The sequence below is a fragment of the Hevea brasiliensis genome, chromosome 13, assembly GCF_030052815.1.
Source record: "Hevea brasiliensis isolate MT/VB/25A 57/8 chromosome 13, ASM3005281v1, whole genome shotgun sequence".
Classification (NCBI taxonomy): Eukaryota; Viridiplantae; Streptophyta; class Magnoliopsida; order Malpighiales; family Euphorbiaceae; genus Hevea; species Hevea brasiliensis.
The window spans coordinates 84,417,694-84,435,357 of NC_079505.1; the positions used below are offsets into that span (position 1 = coordinate 84,417,694).

General features: G+C 38.2%; 1 non-coding gene across 1 annotated transcript; it reads left to right on the top strand.

Moving 5' to 3' along the window:
- The first annotated feature begins 16,489 nt into the window (after nucleotides 1-16,489).
- On the top strand, nucleotides 16,490-16,561 carry TRNAQ-UUG (transfer RNA glutamine (anticodon UUG)). The gene has a single exon. It is a non-coding gene; the product is annotated as a tRNA-Gln (tRNA).
- The last annotated feature ends 1,103 nt before the right edge of the window (nucleotides 16,562-17,664 follow it).

Below are 17,664 nucleotides of genomic sequence, written 5' to 3' on the forward strand. Positions count from 1 at the left end.
CTTACCCTATTCTGTTTATTTTATTTTGTTCTTATTTTTAAGGGTAACCTTGAATCATACTGTTAAGAAAACCTACACATTTTCCTACTTTGATAAATGTGTAGGTGTCACTCTGCCAATAGTATAATTCAAGATTACCTGAATTCATCCTGCTAACAAGTTTTTTTCTGCAGGCATCACCGAAATAAGGTCTGTAAAAGGATAAGCATCATTTTTAACATGGCATCCTTGAGTCAGTCGACAGAAGAAGTTCTTAGATCAGAACAGAATGCTAAACCATTGTTGAACCTATGAGGCGGTTCGGGTCATTGTTTAGCAAAATTGTGAATGAATAGTATAACTCCCGTAGGAACCCCCTCGCTAAGGTTATGCGAAAAATTGGATATGCCATATGAACAAGTATCATGAACGCACATTCAATCCAGTCATTCACAGTCAGACTATCGAATGATGCCATGATAAAATTGATGCAACCATCCTTCTGCAGATTTCATTTTGGCTTCCAAATGCCACAGTATCCTTCGTCCGAACCAGGACCTTTAGTTTTTTTTACGAAATTCAAAATTCATTAAAAGCTTTTATTTATTTCCCTACAGAAAATCAAACATTGCTTCAAACAAGGCAAGTCTGACCAAGCACACGGTTCAACCCAAGCGAGTGTACTTAACAAGATCCCGAACAAAGAAGATAATGGAAGATCAGGAACAAGTACAGAACCTACAAGGACAGGTTTCCGAATTAAAGGATCAGGTCTCAGAACTTATGAGACTAATGAGGGAGATGTCCCAAAATAAACCCACTTCAGAATCTAACCTACCATTACCTCCCCCACCACCTACAACAAATGATCCGCATCAAGCTTCAACTTCCTTCACCTTTCAGTCACCTATCCCGGATCCGACAATCACTGTCAATCCGGCTACTATAAATAATGACCTACCTTTCTCCCATTACCCGGCTATCTCAAATGCCAACCCATACCCTTCAACACTGATCCCTCCGGTTCACTCCACCCCTCATTTCCCAGCTGGGGGAGTATCTTTTGCAGTAGGAGGAGAAAGTAAGGCCAGGGAAAATGAGAAGCTGTCTGCTCTAGAGGAAAGATTGAGAGCAATAGAGGGACTGAACATGTATGGTTCAGTCGATGTGGCGTCACTGAGATTGGTGCCAGATGTGGTGGTGCCACCCAAATTCAAAGTCCCAGATTTCGATAAGTACACCAGGAACTCAGATCCCCGCATTCACCTGGCAACCTACATTGCCAAAATGTCTGCCTTGACGGAAGATGACAGACTTCTCGTCCACTTCTTTCACGAGAGCCTTTTCGGAGCAGCCCTGAGATGTTGCATTCAGTTGGATAGAAGCAAACTGCGCTCTTGGAAGGATTTAGCTGATGCATTCTTAAAACAGTACAAATTTAACTGTGATGTGGCCCCCACGAGGAGAGATTTCCAAAACTTGGTGCAGAAGGACAGGGAAAGCTTCAAAGAGTATGCCCAAAGATGGAGGGAGAAGGCTGCAGAAGTATATCCTCCGGTGACCGACAATGAACTCTGCTCCCTATTCATCGAAACACTGAAGGCTCCTTACTTCAACCTGATGATTGGGAATACCTCCAACAGCTTCTCTGACATCATCCAAGCCGGTGAAAGGATAGAAGCTAATCTAAGGATGGGATGGCTGCAGGAGTTGACTGAGAATCCTGCAAAGAAAACTGCCAGTTTTGGCAAAAAGAATGAGGGTGATAAGCATTCCATCACCCGTCAAAATAATTACTCCCCATTTCCCCAAAATAACTACCGGCCATGTCCTACCCCTCATGCCCAAACAGTTGCAAACATTCCACCTCCTTTTCCAAATTATCCACACCCGCGCCCACAATACCCACCTACAAATTACCAACCCAGACCACCTCCTCCACCTACCCAACCCAGGCCACCTCAAAATAATTTTAGACCACCAAGAAACCCTGATCCACCCCTTCCCCTCCCACTCAGTGAAATATACCGATACCTCGTCGGTATAAACCAGATTGTACCAGTTCCCCTAGACCCAATTCAGCCACCATACCCCAGGTGGTATGATGCCACTGCCCGTTGTGAATATCATGGAGGGGCACAAGGGCATTCAACTGACAACTGCGGGGCACTCAGAGGGAGAGTGCACGCTTTAATCCGGAACGGGTGGTTGAAGATTGAGGAAAATGGTTCCCTCCCCAATGTTACCTCAAACCCGTTGCCCAATCATAATGCGGGCAATGGAGTAAATATGATAGAACCAGATGGAGAGAGGTTGGCACCAGAGGTAGAAGAGCTAATTCCTCACTTTAAGGAAATTTTTGCCATGGCGATGAGGGAAGGTTACCTTTGCCCTCAGGTATCGGAATAAGGAAAAGGTACGGGATGTCCTTACCATGGAGGGGCAGCTGATCATGAGCTGCAAGACTGTGAAGGATTCCGGCAAGAGGTCCAGAACTTGTTGTCCCTCAAAATTTTAAGATGCCGAAGGAGATCGAAAGTGGAGGACGAAGTAAATACCGCCAGGTTTGGCCAAAATACCTCTACCCCCAATCCTAGATTAACCTTCTCTATCCCCAATGCCCCAATGCCCTCACCACCAATAACGATTATCCGAACCCCGCCTCAGCTCCCAGTCACAAATACTCATGCTGTCCCTTGGAACTACAATTTCTAAGTTTTCACCCAAGGAGCATCGAGCAGTACGTCGGCTCCTAATCTTACTTCACCTCTGGCACCTCTAAAACCGTGTTTCACTCCCCATGAGCACTTCAGAATAACTTACGCTGGACCTACCAGCAATACTACTCCCCAACCTAATCCTCAGCCCGTCGCTGCCACAAAATCCTCCCCACCTGAGCAAGAAATCGAGTTTATAACTCGAAGTGGGAGATGTTACGGGAACGAAGAGAAAGAAAAGAAGAAGGGGAAAGTAAAAATGGGAGAATTACAGAAAAACACAGAAGAGGAGATTGAAAAAACGGGGGAAGTAGAACCCACCGGGCCTAAAGAAGAGGAGGAGCTGTTGCTCCAAATAATGAAGCAGAGTGAGTACGATGTGGTGGAACAATTGAGAAAGACACCTGCCCGAATATCACTGTTATCGCTGATTTTGAGCTCTGAGGTGCACCGTCATGCCTTGCAGAAAATCCTGGATCAGGCCTTTGTGAACCCCGACATCACACCGGGGCAGTTCGAGAAGATAGTGGGACAAATCCAGGCATCCAGTTTTGTCACTTTTTCTGAAGAAGAGATAGATCCTGCAGGCTTGACACACACTAAAGCCCTCCATGTGACAGTGAAATGTAAAGGTTGTATAGTGGCCAAAGTCCTTATTGATAACGGATCAGCCCTCAATGTACTGCCTAGTGATACCTTGGCTAGGCTACCAGTTGACCAATCAGATATACGTCAAAGTGCTATGGTGGTAAGAGCCTTTGACGGTATAAGAAGAGAAGTGTTGGGAGACATCAACTTGCCACTCCAAATTGGCGCATGCACCTTCAACGTCACATTCCAGGTGATGAACATTGAACCGGCCTACACTATGTTGCTGGGGAGGCCGTGGATCCATTCAGCGAATGCCGTTCCTTCAACCTTGCATCAGAAGATAAAGTACATCATGGACGGCAAAATCATCACTGTGAGAGGGGAAGAAGCCATTTTGGTCACCAAGCCACAATCACTTCCTTATGTGGAAACGGCTGAGGAGTCGTTGAAAAGCTCCTTCCAGGCCCTTGAACTATAAGAAACCAGAAATGAAGGGGTTATGGCTATGGTAGCCAAGATAATGTCAAGGAATGGGTATGAAGAAGGCAAAGGCCTAGGCACCACGTTACAAGGAATTGTTGAACCTATACCGGCTATCCAGAAGGTGGGCCGTTGCGGTTTGGGTTATGAGGAGGACGCTCTCATGGATGGGCGATTCTGGAAGAGGAACAGACTTCGGGATCAGAGATATGACCAGAAAGTCGGGAGAATGAAAGTATTCCCGAGGATCATAGAGGTCTTCACTAAACCGGTCATCGAAAATCCGACAGAGGTTGAAGAATCACCTGATGAACCATCTATCGACGTCATCCACCTAGATTCCTTGTATGAGGCTCTGGTCTCGCCAATAGCTGAGGGGCAAGAGTTGGACAACTGGACAGCAGAGGACATCCCTGTGCTTAATTTCGAGTAAAGTACCTTTAGTTATCTACACTTGATCATTTTGTCCATGGTGGCAAGTGTAACATTGTTAATGGACCCTTTTCTTATGTCATAAATTTTTAATGAATTAATAGCGCATTTATTTCCAATTCTTTTTTTTGCTCTCCATTTGAATTCCATCCTTATAATATATTCTATTTTCGTTCATTCAGGACCATTCATCAATTAACACCTAATAATTCAATAAACTCAGAAATTCCTCTGGTTAATTTTGAAATCCCCATAACTGTCATTACTTCAAGTGATTCTGAGGTGGAGCTCACGGATGAAAGGGATGAAAGGGATGAACCTTCCCTAGTGCCTTGTGGAGACAAAACGCGTACCATAAACTTAGGCACGGAAGAAGTGAAAAGGGAACTTAAGGTAGTAGAAAGTGAAGAATTGGAAGATATGATCAGTTTGCTCTGGGAATTTCTAGACGTATTTTCATGGAGCTATGATGATATGGTTGGTTTGGACCCCCAAATTGTGACGCATAAAATTCCCCTAATTCCGGGGACAGTCCCAGTAAAGCAGAAGCTAAGAAGAATGAATCCTGACACATTGCTCAAAGTTAGGGATGAGGTCAAGAAACAGTATGATGCTGGATTCCTGGAAGTAGTCAAATATCCCCAATGGATAGCTAACGTTGTCCCAGTAATGAAGAAAGACGGGAGAGTTAGGGTATGTGTTGACTACAGGGATCTTAATAAAGCAAGCTTGAAAGATGATTTCCCTCTCCCTCACATTGATGTGTTAGTAGACAACGTAGCAGGATTGGGCAGGTGTTCATGTATAGATGGGGCATCAGGGTATAATCAAATCCCAATGGATGAGGGAGACAAGGAGAAAACTGCCTTTATCACTCAATGGGGGGTATTTTGCTATCGGGTCATGCCTTTCGGGTTAAAGAATGCTGGAGCAACCTACCAACGTGCCATGGTCACATTATTCCACGATATGATGCATAAAGAAGTGGAGGTATACGTGGATGATATGATCATCAAATCCCGGGGAGAGGAGAGCCATGTGCAGGTGATAAGGAAAGTATTCGAGAGACTCAGGAAATATCAGCTGAAACTGAACCCTGCCAAGTGCATATTCGGAGCTAGATCTGGGAAATTGTTGGGATTCATAGTGAGCGAGAAGGGAATAGAAGTTGATCCGGACAAAGTCCGAGCCATTCAAGAGATGCCATCCCCAAAAACAGAAAGAGAGGTACGCAGTTTCTTGGGGAAATTGAACTACATATCAAGGTTTATCTCCAATCTCACCGCTAAGGCTGAGCCTATCTTTAGACTACTCCGAAAGAATAACACCACTCAATGGGATTCAGTTTGTCAAGAGGCTTTCGAGAAAATCAAGCATTACCTGTCAAACCCACCAGTATTGGTTCCACCAGTGGCTGGAAGGCCTCTGATTCTGTATATGGCAGTCCAACAAAACTCAATGGGATGTGTTTTGGGGCAACATGATGATACCGGCTGGAAGGAAAGAGCAATTTATTACCTGAGCAAAAAATTCAATGATTGTGAGTCAAGGTATTCTTTCCTAGAGAAAACTTGCTGCGCACTAGCTTGGACAGCGAATCGCCTCAAGCACTACATGTTGAATCACAAAACATGGCTCATTTCCAGAATGGATCCTATCAAGTATGTATTCGAAAGCCCATTCGTGCCGGGAAGGATAGCCAAGTGGCAGGTCATACTCTCCCAGTATGACATTGTCTATATGACCCGGAAAGCGGTGAAGGGTAGCGTGATCGCTGATCTCTTAGCAGAGAACCCCATCCAGGATTATGAAGCTCTGGATTTTGAGTTCCCTGATGAGCATATTAATGAAGTAGACTGCGGAGAAGAGGAGCCAGCCGATGTTTGGGAAATGTATTTTGATGGAGCTGTCAATTTGTCTGGTAATGGAATCGGAGTTGTATTGGTATCCCCGGATGGGAAACACTTTCCTATAGCTATCAAGTTGAGATTTGACTGCACCAACAACATCGCAGAATATGAAGCTTGTGTAATGGGTTTACAAGCGGCCATCGAAATGAAAGTCAGAAAGTTGGAGGTGTATGGAGACTCGGCCCTGATTATTTATCAAGTCAAAGGAGAATGGCAAACTAAGGATCCGAAACTAATCCCATATCAGAAGTACTTACTGGAACTGACTAAGAAATTCGAGGAAATCTCTTTCACTCACCTTAGTCGAGACAAAAATCAATTTGCAGACGCCTTAGCCACCCTGGCTGTTATGACTCAGATGGAAGAAGGACAGACGACCCAGGTGCTAAAGATTAAAGCAAGAAGTGAGCCGGCTTACTGCTTCATGATCGAAGAAGAACCTGATGGTAAACCTTGGTACCATGACATCTTGCTCTACATCAGAACCAGAGAATTCCCCTCTGGGGCGAGCAAAAACGAAAGGAGGATGATTCGAAGATTAGCATTGGGATACTTCCCCAGTGGAGAAATCCTATACAAAAGGAGCTCCAACGGTGAATTGTTGAGATGTGTGGATGCAAAAGAGGCGAAGAAAATCCTTTTAGAGACTCATGAAGGGAATTGTGCAACCCATGCTAATGGGCAAATGATGGCTAAGCAAATCATGAGACAGGGATATTTTTGGACCGCCATGGAAAAGGATTGCATCGAGTATTTCCGACAGTGCCATAAGTGCCAAATCTACGCGGATCCAATAAATGTTCCGCCTCACCAACTGTTCAATCTCGTGTCACCATGGCCTTTCGCAATGTGGGGCATCAATGTGATTGGTCCCATGAACCCTAAGGCATCCAATGGGCATAGATTTATCCTGGTGGCTATCGATTATTTCTCTAAATGGGTCGAAGCGACATCATATGCTCACATTATGCAGAACACATTTCTCAAATTCTTCAGAAATAATATTATCTGCCGGCACGGTCTCCCCAATGAAATTGTCACTGACAACGCCAAGAACTTGAATGGCCCAAAGATCCAGAAGTTATGTGATCAAAACAAGATTCGACATCTCAATTCCTCCCCATACCGTCCCCAGATGAATGGAGCAGTGGAAGCCGCAAACAAAAATCTTAAGAGGATAATTCGGAAAATGACGGTCACATATAGGGATTGGCATGATATGCTTCCCTACGCTCTTCACGCATAAGGACCTCAACTGGTGCAACTCCTTATTCGTTGGTTTATGGGATGGAGGCTGTATTACCTATTGAGGTAGAAATTCCTTCTCTAAGAATTCTAAAAGAATTGGGGATTGATGAGCCAGAATGGATCCAGTCAAGGTTGGACCAATTAAATTTGCTAGATGAGAAGAGGCTAACGGCGGCATGTCACGGACAGCTGTACCAAAGAAGAATGGCCAGGGCATTTAACAAAGGTGTTCGCCTACGCGAATTTCAACCTGGAGACTTAGTTTTGAAGAAAGTGTTGCCAACTCAAAACGATCCCCGGGGCAAATGGTCACCAACCTACGAGGGTCCCTATGTGGTTAAAAAGGCATTTTCTGGTGGGGCCTTGATCTTGACCCACATGGACGGTGAAGAATTTCCAAGACCTGTAAATGCTGACACCGTCAAGAGATACTATGCCTGAAAAAAAAAAAAAAAAAAGAAAAAAAGAAAAAAAGAGTAAGGGTGAAAACCCGAAAGGGCGCTCCTAGCAAAATGTGTGAAAGAAGGCGAAAACCCTCGAAGGGCGCTTTCTGTAAAATGAGTGAAGGACGAAAACCCGAAAGGGCATCCTGAAAAAGCGAGCTGAAAAAAAAAATCTAGGAGTGAAAACCCGAAAGGGCATCCCAAGAACCAAAAGGAGAAATAAGGAACGGGGCAATGAAACCGAGGATGGAAATAAACCGTTGTGGCATGAGGCTTTAGAGTACTTGAAATAATGGCGGTTAAAAGACTTCAAAGCTAACTACAAGGAATATGTGAGATCCTTCTCCTTTGACATTTGTTTCCTAAAACCATAATAAAGTCATATTTTCCTATCTCTTTGCTTTTATCTTTCCTTCTTTAACATTGCCCTTCTTTAATCTTTTTACATTAATCATTTAAAATTTTGCTATAAGATTTGGATTTGAAATTGATAACCTCACGTACTTTACTATGAGATTTAAATGGCCAAAAAAAAAAAAACTAGAGGTGAAAACGAAGGGCGCTTCTAGTCAAATGGGGAAAGTGAAAACCAAGGGCGCTGCAAAATAAGAAGAAAGTCAAGGGGCATCCGAAGAAATGAGGTCGTAGGCCAAGTCTTGTAACTTGTCCTCGGGATCCTGTTAAGTACACTTCATCGGGGAAGAACTTCTTGTGTCGAGATTAGGCTTGCTTTGTAAGTTTATTTTAATTTTTCCTGCATTTAAATTTCCTGTTATCAACCTCTGGTTCCTTGATCTAAGTTGATTTTAATTTTTCCTGCATTTAAATTTCCTATTATCAACCTCTGGTTCCTTGATCTAAGTTGATTTTAATTTCATGCATTTAAATTTCCTATTATCAACCTCTGGTTCCTTGATCTAAGTTGATTTTAATTTTTCCTGCATTTAAATTTCCTGTTATCAACCTCTGGTTCCTTGATCTAAGTTGATTTTAATTTTTCCTGCATTTAAATTTCTTGTTATCAACCTCTAGTTCCTTGATCTAAGTTGATTTTAATTTCATGCATTTAAATTTCCTGTTATCAACCTCTGGTTCCTTGATCTAAGTTGATTTTAATTTCATGCATTTAAATTTCCTGTTATCAACCTCTGGTTCCTTGATCTAAGTTGATTTTAATTTTTCCTGCATTTAAATTTCCTGTTATCAACCTCTGGTTCCTTGATCTAAGTTGATTTTAATTTTTCCTGCATTTAAATTTCCTGTTATCAACCTTTGGTTCCTTGATCTAAGTTGATTTTAATTTCATGCATTTAAATTTCCTATTATCAACCTCTGGTTCCTTGATCTAAGTTGATTTTAATTTTTCCTGCATTTAAATTTCCTGTTATCAACCTCTGGTTCCTTGATCTAAGTTGATTTTAATTTTTCATGCATTTAAATTTCCTGTTATCAACCTCTGGTTCCTTGATCTAAGTTGATTTTAATTTTTCCTGCATTTAAATTTCCTGTTATCAACCTCTGGTTCCTTGATCTAAGTTGATTTTAATTTTTCATGCATTTAAATTTACTGTTATCAAAATTTGGTTGCTTGATCTAAGTTGATTTTAATTTTTCCTGCATTTAAATTTCCTGTTATCAACCTCTGGTTCCTTGATCTAAGTTGATTTTAATTTTTCATGCATTTAAATTTCCTGTTATCAACCTCTGGTTCCTTGATCTAAGTTGATTTTAATTTCATGCATTTAAATTTCCTGTTATCAACCTCTGGTTCCTTGATCTAAGTTGATTTTAATTTTTTCTGCATTTAAATTTCCTGTTATCAACCTTTGGTTCCTTGATCTAAGTTGATTTTAATTTTTCATGCATTTAAATTTCCTGTTATCAACCTCTGGTTCCTTAATCTAAGTTTATTTTAATTTTTCCTGCATTTAAATTTCATGTTATCAACCTCTGGTTCCTTGATCTAAGTTGATTTTAATTTTTCCTGCATTTAAATTTCCTTTTATCAACCTCTGATTCCTTGATCTAAGTTGATTTTAATTTCATGCATTTAAATTTCCTGTTATCAACCTCTGGTTTCTTGATCTAAGTTGATTTTAATTTCATGCATTTAAATTTCCTGTTATCAACCTCTGGTTCCTTGATCTAAGTTGATTTTAATTTTCTAGCATTTTAATTTCCTGTGACCAACCTCAAGGTTTTGACCCAAGTGGATTTTAGCCTCCGGACTTTAATTTCAAATTTCAAATTTTAAAACGTCCAAAATATGGGTCTGAATCTTTACAAAATTCCTACACGGGAAAATTTTTCCCTTCAATAGAAATTATGTAAAGAGGGGCAGCTGTCGACACCATATTTTTGCCAATCCCCCGAAATTAATAAACTTTGAAGCCGATCCCCAACACAGTCCCCTTTACCAACCGACCACACTTCCGATCTCCCCACAAAAAGAATTTAATTAATACCAAGTCTCCAGGTCATTTAAAGCCTCACCGATCCCTCAAACCAATTCTCGAGTCCCCCGATCATTTAATTGTATTTCCGATCTTTCTTGTCAAATAAGATTGAACAAACATTAGGCCTTCATACCACCAGTCTTATGGCCGGTCTCTCATTTAAAAATTTGAGAATGATAAAGGTTTCGACTCGGTTTAAAGATGATCCCGATCTTAAGTGTTCAAAGCCAAATTTCTAATTTTAATTAAGTCCTTGATTTCGTAACTGATCTCATGCATATTGTGTTTTCTGATCTCCTATACTTAGATTAATAATCACTTTCAGTTGTCATTCTAATATGTTCAAACAATCAAGTGCTTACGCAATTTAGAAATTTTCCGATCACAATCAATCATTGAACAAAAGGGGAACTTTCATTGGGTGATCTCTAAGATCGGATTACATTAAAGGTCTAATTACATCATAAGGGCGATCTTTAGAGACCGGTGGAACATCCTATCTAAAAGGCCTATGTCAAAGCCTAGTCTCGTGGCTGAGTCAAAACATGTGTTTGACCAGGAGACCGGCTGGGGGGACTATGACTCTCATGAGAATGAGAGAGGTCGTCATCAAAGTTATCGCTCGAAACCGAGCCGCTGTCGGAGCACCCAATGTGAAGAGAAGCCAGGTGAACGCCAAAGAGCAGTCACCGGTGTTGAGGGGAATATTAGCAGTCTTCTTGCCCGAAACCAGTTCGCCGATTATATCGGGCGAACGATTCGAGATCGGCATGATCGAGGTCCTCGATCCAGATCGGTTAATTAGTCCAGTTTTCTCACTGTCATCAGATAAGGTCATCGTAATTTTTTGATCACCGGGATCGTAAATTTTCAGGCAAGGAACAAAAAGGACAACCGGAAAAAGATTAAAGGCGGTCATTTTGTCCGGGATTGTTGCCGGAGCAGCTAGAATAAGGAAAATGAAGAGAATAAGGGAGAAAGTCAAGTGAGGTAGAGCTTTCCGGTTGAAGGTATATATATAGGAAAATTTGAGCATTTATTGCAAGCAGAAAACGAAGCGGATGCCTCGGGAATTGAGGGAAATAAATGCTTTGACTGGACCGAACCTAATAAAAAGGAAGACTGGTGTGGTGAAGATCGGTAGAAGGGAGACCAGCATGAAAGATCGGAAGAGAGCGTGTCAGGAGAGGGGAACCCGGTATGAGAGATCGGAAAAGGATCACGTTGAAAAGACTGGAAAGGAGGGAAGGTCGGAAGACAAAGAGAATGAGACAGCTCCTGCCGATTATCGTCATAATCAGAGCCAAGGTAGTTAAAGCGTTGCAGGTGAAATCTCAACCGCACGCCCCAGAATCGCCCGCACTACTGACATGTGCCAGAGTACGTCAGGACAGCGCTGTACATCCTAATCTCCACCGTTGATCTTACTTGTAAGGACGAGCTCGGAGCCCTCAGATCGAAGAAGAAAAATGACAAGATCAGCGCCTTTCACTCCTAGCCCTCAGATCGCTCTTGACAAGAAATTTTGGGCCGTCAGATTAGAAGAGAGAAAAGGACAAATACTCCGGAAGGGATCCCAGTCGTCCGTTCTGATTCTCTTTAATTCCTGAGCCCTTAGATCATGTCCTTCAAAATCTTAACCCTCCATCTCCCCCAAAACAGATCCTGACCCTTCATGGGGAGCACCCGGTTCCTATAAATACCTGCATGAAAAACTGTTCAAGGAGGACGAAAGAAAGAGGGCAGTGACTATAGTGGAAGAACTCTGAAACTTAATTCAGTTAGTTACTCTGCTTTTTTTTAGCATTCATAAGAAAAACTTTTGAAACCAGTTTTCTAAAGTATTTTCTTGCAAAAGGGATTCTTGAATACTGAAACTCTCTATTTCCAGTTCGTTCATTATCCTGTGGTGCTCTCATTTTCAGCTCTTTGTTTTATTTAGTTCTACTCCCATTGTCCAGGCTCAACCTCATTTAAACTCGGGTATTATTTCGACCCGATTGCATTTTAGCGAAGCATCCTTCGTTTCAAGGCGGACCTTAATCTTCCGGTTACCAATCTACAGTTCTATTAAGCTTTGTGATTCAATACTTAGTTTAGTAGATTTGGCTCCCTACAGGTGAGTGCTCGTATTGCCATTTTATTAAGTGCTCGTTTTCATTTTTTGTATTTCCTCTGTTTTTTTTTAAGTTTATATTGCGCTAAAGAATACCAAAAGATTACTCTCGGGTTTACTCCTTTGTTAATCAGTCCATTCTTTTTATTAATCTTTGTTATTTCTGAATGCAAATCTTCTAGTCTCGAGTAATGTATAAGGGGTCGGGTAAAATGTAGGTAACCGTATCTTAAGGGTTTCTTTAAAAATAATAAAAGGTCTAAACAATGAGTCGGGAAAATAGTAAGGCCGAATCACTAGAATAATGCAAAAGATAATTGAGTAAGACAACACAAGGCAGAGTAAAACCGAACTTTAAAATAGATAAATGGGATAGATCGAGTATCAAAAGGTACTGGTAAGGCGATCACATAGGAAGGTCGGAAAATTCAGTTTGGTATCTCCTGACTAGTTACAAGGTACCAATGAGTTAAAAGAAGCCTTATTCCGAGCTCCTGCATCTTTAAATGCCAAAACCCTTAGTTCTAGGATTTCGTGACGGGTAGCTGTAATCAAGTTTCGAGAGATCGGAAAAGTCCTTATCCGATCCCTATTAAAAGGAGATCGGAGGAGAGTTCTTATCCGATTTCCACTTAAAAATTTTAATAAATATTTAAAAAGAGATCGGAGGAGATTTCTTATCCGGTTTCCCCTTAAAAATTTTTAATAAATATTTAAAAAGGAGATAGGAGGAGAGTTCTTATCCGATTCTCAAGCTTAAAAATTTTAATAAATATTTAAAAAGGAGATCGGAGGAGAGTTTTTATCCGATTTTCAAGCTTAAAATTTTTAATAAATATTTAAAAAGGAGATCGGATGAGAGTTCTTATCCGATTCTCAAGCTTAAAATTTTTAATAAATATTTAAAAGGAGATCGGAGGAGAGTTCTTATCCGGTTTCCCCTTAAAAATTTTTAATAAATATTTAAAAAGGAGATCGGAGGAGAGTTCTTATCCGATTCTCAAGCTTAAAATTTTTTAATAAACATTTAAAAAGAGATCGGAGGAGAGTTCTTATCCGATTCTCAAGCTTAAAAATTTTAATAAATATTTAAAGGATATCGGAAGAGAGTTCTTATCCGATTCCCAAATTAAATTTCAATAAATACGTAAGACGATTCCCCTGAAATAAAATTAATACGCAACCGCAACTCACTAAGGTCGTCTCATTTACTTATGTATCTGGGTAACCCGGATTAGTGAAAAATCAAACATTCCTTTCAGTCAAAAAGGATTAACATTTCCATTCAAACCCTCCTAACTATGAAGAACATGAAGTTAAATCTGCTTACCCTCGTTGAGGGACGAGGTGGGGTGCCTAACACCTTCCCCACCCGTTCATGGACCCCGAACCTAGAATCTCTGTTTTTGAAGTGGTTTCATTTTAATTTACTTTCACAAATGGTTTTCTTTAATTTCCCTCAAAATTAAAGTGGCGACTCCTCACTCTTCCCACTTCGGTGAGTATTCGTCCAGGCGACCGCAAAACACCTTGCGACAAGCACTTTCTCTATACCTCTCTCCCTTAGACAAAAAATACGAGGAAAAGTTAAAAATGAAGAACCAGGTTTGTCAGGTAAAACGCAACTCCAGCCTCCTCTTATCTAAAATATGTATGTGTCAGAAATTAATGCAAGTGCAATTGGTGTGACAAATTATAGTAGAGAGAAGAGATATATAGATATGCTGACAACACCTATCTGGGCTGCAACACGGTATTGAAGGATTTGGTAGAACAAATTAAAGGTTAAAATCTCTGAGTCTACATCACAAATTAAAACAGCCAAATCACCTCTCTTGTTATGACTTGATTATATTTTGAACATTTGGGATACAACCCAAGTGATCATGTGCACATATGAAACAGCCATTAATGTTACCTAATCTTTTTCGGTCTGTTATCTGTTTGGCTCTTTATGTTAGCTCAAGAGGCACCCATGTTTTCAATCTGGTTGCTGCGCTGCACTTGAGCGAACTGTATATTGGTGTGCATACCCATAATAAGTGAAATCTTTTTTATTCTTCTTCTTCTTCTTCTTCTTCTTTTTTTTTTTTAACATAAGGGGCTAAGGCTAATGCCTAAAACTAAAGAAGATACTAACGATTATATCCTACCACTGATGCCATAAATTATGACAAAATTTCAAAGGAAATTGCGCAGGTTTTCTCTCATGCGATTCCCCAAGCTTAATTCGCAACTGTATATAGGCAATAGCTGTTTTGCTGCACGACATCCTGGCCAATATACACTAGACATATCTAAAGGACAAAGTAATCTATCAAAGGGTGTTCTGATCATATTGGTGGACCAAAAACTTGGACTCTTTCATATTCTTCAAACTTTAATGGTATAAAGAAATCAACGATTGACTATCACTTCTCTAAAATTATGGCCATGGGCATTCTCTGATTATTCAATAATAATTGTCTTCCATTTCTGTCTCTCACCTTTCTTGCTGTGTATTATTGTCATTTGTAGTTTGGAAAGATTACAAAACTGAGGAAATTTATAAAATATTTTAGGTGTATTGAAAAATAGTACTCTGATAGAATCAAAATTTTAATTTTTCCTTAGAGAGGATAATGGATTTTGTGTATTGTGAGAGAATAATATCTATTTATATCTTTCTACTTATAATTATGTTTGATTTATGAGTTGTTCTCTCACAAAGAATAAACAAATATGGCATAAATATTGTGATGGTATGATTGAAGATTTTATATGGTTAACTTCTTGTCTTTTTCTTTTTATAAGCTCTCATTTTGTTAATTAAAAACATAAATGCGATGATAGAAAAGTTTACTTCATGAACATATATATAAAATTTACTTCAGATTAAAATTAAAAAAAAAAAGACAATTATAACAAAAAGTTAGTTCTTACTTTCCATAAAATATATAATCTTTTTGGTTTTTATTATTATTTTTTTAAACCAAACTATTTTTTTCTATTTTTTAAAAATAGCAAAATGGGTTAAAAAAAAAAAAAAAACACTTAAACAGAGCCTAAATTCATTATAGCTGCGATTGCCTTTTGTCACATATCACTTAACGAAAAATGCAATGCGTAGTAGGAGGAATCTGTAAACTGAATTGGTATAGGTCTATAATTAGTATAAATTTCATCTTGATGATGATGATAATATAGAAGGTAGGATTTCCTGGAGTGGCTAATTATGGTGGTTATTGTATATGATGATGTGATACCAACCACTTGTAATTAGCTTCTATGTCTAAATTTAACTTTATAAATGAGCTATTCATTTTATCATGGGTTTAGTGAGAGTAGAAATTTCGTGGAACAAAATATTAAAAAGCTCGTTCTATTTTGATTTTAGGTATGAATATAAGTTGTTAAAGCAGATGAATGAATGATAAAACTTATTTATTTATCTAATGTCTATATAATGATAAAACTTATGTGTGAATCCTCTATCACAATCCTAATAACAATTTAAGTTTATCTAATGTGTATATAAGGAGATCAAGTCTCTATAATTAGATACCTTATCCGGTGTTCTTTCTTGTTTTGTAGATCTAGACTTACACAAAATAGCTAGCAGTACAAATTCAAACTACTACCCATTCATGAAATTGCACATGGTGATGAAATTGCACAAAACTATTGATCAAGATGAAAAGAAAATGATGTTGCACCAAAACAATACAGCTAATGCTATATCAGAACATGTTAACAATAAACGGGTATTTTAAGTACAAGCTTTCATAAATACAGCTGACTTGTCCAGTTATCCTAATGCAACTTACCTGCTGAGAGTTCTCTTTAGAGGCAAGCTTTTTTTATACATATATAGATTACTGGTCTGGTTGATTATAAGGCAAATTTCTCAAGCTTAATTACTCACACGGGACACTGCTTGGACTGTGTCACCGAAAATAGATATGCAAGAAGCCACTCGAGTCATTAATGTTAATAAAAGAAATGAAGGATGAGTCTAAAAAGAAGAACGATTTCAACATTTCTTGTGGTGCGAAAAAGCTCAAGCTTAATTTATTTGAGCTCATGGGTTACGTTGATAAATTTTCATTTAACTTTTGTAAAAGCAACAGAATAAATTGGTTCTATGGTGTAGTGGTTAGCACTCTGGACTTTGAATCCAGCGACCTGGGTTCGACTCCCGGTAGGACCTTTATATATAAAGACTCATTTTAAATTTAATTATTAAATTATCTTTTTAATAAGTATTTAAATAAATTATTTACTTGTATAACTTGAATTTAATAGTTCTTCTTTTTCATATGAAAATGTTGATTAAATTAGTTTATATCAACTATTGTTAAATAATACTAAATGATAATTTTTATGAAGAGAAGTGTTAATACTACACTCTTATATAGAGGTATACATTATTCACTCATTCTTTTATACATACTTATTTTTTAATAGTAATAAATATATAATCATTCATGAGCAAATAATTTTTAGAATAATCCTTTAAAAACATTTTAAAAATAAATCAATGGAAATTTAAATATTTAAATAAATATTACATAATTATTAATTACACATTAATTAAAGAATATATATATATATATATGTCTCAAAAGTTGATATACATATTTTATAAAATTTGAACATAAAATAATTCATATTAATAAAGACAACTAGTTATAGAATATTAATATAAAGAGCTATTTTAAATTAAATTGAAATTTTTTATAAAAAATTATTTAAATTAAATTTAAATTTTTGTAAATTATTTATTAAATTAATTATAATAAATTAAGCTGTAAAAATAGATGCTCCCTTTCAAACTTTAAGCTTCTACCCTTATTAGACATGATTTAAAGGGGTTTTGTTAGTCCATACGTATGGGACAATATTATATTGGTTGGATTAAGCATGGTCAAGGCATCAAAAATCTTCCTCTGATTTTCTGTTTCATTGTCATTTGTGGCAATGTTGTTTTTCTAGTACGTTTTCTAGACCTCAATTTTGGAATGATTTGTAATTAATTATTATCTTTTATTTAATTTTAATTAAATTTCATTTATAATTTTATACCATTAAAAATGATTTTCATAATATTAAATTAAAATTAAAAATATTACTTACTAATCATTATTTATATATTATATTATTCGATAAATAAATGACGGTTTTTTATATCTGTGTAAACAGTGATTTGATATTTTTATTATTTTGATATTTAAATTAAACAAATAATTAAAATTTTATTTTTTATTTATAATTTTTCACTTTTAATACTAAAACTAAAATTAAATTAAAATT